Here is a 4,622-nt window from a genome sequence, read left to right as displayed (position 1 = left end):
GCAGCTGAACTAGCTACCGTGTGCGCACGGGAGCGATGCGAGCCAGAAATTCGGCACCCTATCTTTACCGGGGGATTTCCAATTATGGGCCTTCGTGAGTGCCTTTCTTAGGTCTGCTATTGTGATGTCTTCCCATGCTTGTGTGTAAATTTTGGTAGGATCCTTCAGTTTGTATAATCCAGTCTGCATTTATGTTGTACGTTTTCTTGTCACTCCAAATCCTTTTCCAAAAGTTTTGAACTTCTTCCATGGGAGGGGGGTCTTTAACGGTTACTTTCTCCTTCCCTATTTCTCTGTAGAATTTTTTGGCATTGGATGTGAACAGCTTATTTTGCTTGTAAAACTTGTTTCTCTTCTCAAATCTTCGTATTCTTTGGGCTTTTGCTTGGACTTTTTGTTTCAGCGTTTCTTTTATTGATATCAGTTCTTCTCTTGGTGAGGATCCAAATTTTCTCTTCATCTTTCTTCCTGTTCTGGATCTTACATCATTTCCACATATTAGTTCATTTAATATTGATATTTCCCCTCTCATAAATTCAATCTCTTTTTCAATTTTACTTCTCCAGGTTTGATTTCTTCCCAGGTTTTGTTTTCTTTGTTTTTTCGGGGGCATACAGCTGGTTTCAATTGCCCTGCAGAAGCGTAAATAATTTCATTTAACTCAGTAAAATCAGGTTTTAATTCTCGTATTATTTCATTTGTTACATAGTTGCCAATTTGGATTTGTTTTTTTTTTATGTTGGTTTGATTTGAGAGTTTATGAAGCGGTTCTCTATCATTCATACTTGTATGTCTTACAACTTCAAGCGTATTCAGGATTTTCTGCCTCATTTCTGCCATAGACTCTCTGTGTTCTTCAGCAAATTCGAGATCTTCAGTTACTGTTGTTTTTCGTTTTCCTGGCTATCTTTAACAGGTACAATAGAATTTCTTGTATCTTCAGGCCTTTGCGTACTTTGGTCAGATGGCAGTCTTTCAATTAAGCCTCGTGCGGGCTATACTATACTGTTCATCTGATTCTTCATTTCCTTTGTGTCTTATATTTATGTCATTTTCCGTTGCGTGCTTGATCGCGCTTATTTCACTGTCTGTGAGTCTGTTATTTCTAAAGATATCCCTCCTCACATTTGCTAATTTGTTCTCGTCCAAATAGGGCCTACTGTCTTGATTCCGTGTTCTCCAATACTGTAAGAGTTTGCGGTGTGTCTCTCTTGAATGGCCTACCTAATGCATAGTAATAAGCGTATATTACTTTTTACTCTTCTCGGGTCCATTTGTTCCGCTTACATTTTTCTTTCTGTGGTGGTTGTGGTGGTGAACTTGGAGGGCTCGAGTTGGGGGATTTCCCGTTCAAGTGACCATCCATGTCCGTATTCGGAGAAGAGTTTGTGCCAGTTGATGACTTTTCGATCCCAGGCTGGCTCTTCCCTGGGAGACGCGCTTCCAGATTAACCATAGCACAAGCGATTTGGTATACTGATTTAGTTTTCCTTTTAGTTTCCAAAAACATTTTGGTGCTACGATAATGTAATCATTTTTTAGCTTTGATTGGTGGCGCGGGCGGTATAGTAGTTTGGTAGAACTTGAAGAGGTGAGTGAGTCGAAAACTTGATTGATAGGTTGCAAGGTATACATTTATATCTTATGAACTAATTTACATTCAAATACTATAGCATCTGCTGCAGATGATGGTGATGACGATGATGATCTTGGTGATGATGACGATAATGATGATGTCGATGATGATGATGATAATGGTGCTGGCGGTCGTGGTTGTCGTGGTTGTCGTGATCGTGTTGTTGTTGGTGGTGGCGTTAATCATGATCACGATGACGTGATGATGATAATGATGATGATGATGGTGGCGGCAGTGGCGGTGGTGGAGACGATGACGATGATGATGATAATGGTGATGGCGGTCGTGGTTGTCGTGGTTGTCGTGGTCGTGTTGTTGTTGTTGGTGGCGTTCATCATGATCACGATGACGTGATGATGATGATGATGATGATGATGATGGCGGCAGTGGCGGTGGTGGAGACGATGACGATGATGATGATAATGGTGATGGCGGTCGTGGTTGTCGTGGTCGTCGTGGTCGTGTTGTTGGTGGTGGTGGCGTTCATCATGATCACGATGACGTGATGATGACGATGATGATGATGGCAGCCGTGGCGGTGGTGGAGACGATGACGATGATGATGACTTTGATGATAAAATAATTATGATCATGATGATGGTGATGATGATGATGATAATGATGATGATGTGATTGTAGTTGTTGCTGTTACTGTCACTGACGTATAGCTGCAAACAGTTTCGCCCAAGCACAGGCTGTTCCGTTCCCGCAGAATCATTTTTGTGTATCAATTCTATTGATTTGCCAGTTACTCTCATCTTTATATATAAAAGTGAAGTTGTGTGCTGTCTGTCTCCTACGATTTAGATTCCTAACTACTCCCACATTTTGCGGTGCAGTTCAACCAAAACCGGGTATCTTATAGTCGTGTTTCATATCGATCCCTTCTGGGTATTAGCGCGCGTCTACGATGAGTCTACGATTTAAAAATAATTTACCATCAATTTTCCCCATTTTTAATGTATTTTTGGCATATATAAGGGAAGTAACTCTCTAAAAATTTATTATTAAATCTCAGAACGTAAAAAGCTACAGTAACCCCGCCCCCTTTGTAGTTAGCCATATTGAGATGGCTATTATACTTTACATCTCTAAAAATGCTTATATAGTTATTTCCCTTACAAACCCGAGCAACGCCGGGCGATACTGCTAGTCCTGTATAAAGTTCTTTAAGTTAAGACATATATTCAGTTAGCAACGGCGTTGCCACCCATCAGCGCGTTTTTTTTATTCCCTTCTATATAAACCAAGAGAAATTCAAAAGGAACATTAGCCAAACTCGCTCAAGCATTAACAATACGTGGCACTCCCAAAATCTTAAGCATCTTTAAGTGTTTTATTACATAAATTCAATGAACAAACACCACGGTCATTAACAATAGGAAGAAATAAAAAATAATTAAACACACCCTCACATGCAATATTTACACAAACAATCATGATTATTAAACACGTTCAATATGACCACCCAGTTGGATTAAAAAATATTGCGTCTCAATAAATTATAACTACCTCGATAGACGCTCAATATACGCTCATACACGCACACATATACACAATTACCCATCACGCACATACATACACATATACACACTTACAAATTGGTGCACACGCACACAAACATATACACAGATATGTACGCCTTTATACAACACGCGGTGGAGGCGCAATGGTTAGGGCAGTGGTTAGGGCAGCGGACTCGCGGTCATAGGATCGCGGTTTCGATTCCCAGACCGGGCGTTGTGAGTGTTTATTGAGGGAAAACGCCTAAAAGCTCCACGAGGCTCCGGCAGGGGATGGTGGTGATCCCTGCTGTACTCTTTCACCACAACTTTCTCTCACTCTTACTTCCTGTTTCTGTTGTACCTGTATTTTAAGGGGCCGGCCTTGTCACTCTCTGTGTCACGCTGAATATCCCCGAGAACTACGTTAAGGGTACACGTGCCTGTGGAGTGCTCAGCCACTTGCACGTTAATTTCACGAGCAGGCTGTTCCGTTGATTCGGATCAACCGGAACCCTCGTCGTCGCAACCGACGGAGTGCTTCCATCATATACAACACGCACATGCAGATAAAAATACATGAATACACAAGAGAATTTTGAAAGAGGGGCTTTGCATCTCTACCGGATAGATAGGAGAGCACTGTAGAAAATGAAAGAGAGTAATTTTTTATGCGGCCCTTTTCAAGCCTAGCCAGGCTCACGGGCCCGGTTTCCCGGTTTCTGTGGCGTATGTGACCCCTCAGCTGGACGCGACGCTAGTTCATCGCAGCGTTACCCAAGAAATAGGAAGAAAGAGTGAAAGAAAGGTGGGGCGAAAGAGTATAACAAGGGTCGCTACCCCCCACCGCCCTGCCGGGGCCTCGTGGAGCTTTAGGTGTTTTCGCCCGGTGTGGGAATCGAAACCGCGATCCTCCGACCGCGAGTTCGCTGCCCTAACCACTGCGCAGTTGCGCCTCCACAAAGAGAGTATATTTTAGATCAAAAACTAACTTCGTTTATCTTAATTCTGAAAAATGAAAGAACATTTAAAAAAACAAAACTCATTAGTTATGGGATGGTCCAATATACGTGTCACTGTGAGTGTCTGTTTGTGTGCGTATGTGTGCCTGTGTGTGTGTGTGTGTGCACATATATATATATGTGTGTGTGTGTGTGTAGGTGTGTGTATGTATGTTGTTCTATACACTATTTGACAACCGATGTCGCTTTGCTTACGTACCCTATATTAGGGGATTGGCAGAACCGTTAGCACGCCGGGCGAAATGCGTAGCCGTATTTCGTCTGCCGCTACGTTCTGAGTTCAAATTCCGCCGAGGTCGACATTGCCTTTCATCCTTTCGGGGTCGATAAATTAAGTACCAGTTACGCACTGGGGTTGATATAATCGACTTAATCCGTTTGTCTGTCCTTGTTTGTCCCCTCTATGTTTAGCCCCTTGTGGGTAATAAAGAAACATATATTAGGGGATTGGCGAGGTTTATC

Source organism: Octopus sinensis, linkage group LG22 (assembly GCF_006345805.1).
Source record: "Octopus sinensis linkage group LG22, ASM634580v1, whole genome shotgun sequence".
In the NCBI taxonomy this organism is placed as follows: Eukaryota; Metazoa; Mollusca; class Cephalopoda; order Octopoda; family Octopodidae; genus Octopus; species Octopus sinensis.
The sequence above is the reverse complement of the archived record's forward strand: the minus strand, read 5'-3'. Positions refer to the sequence as shown.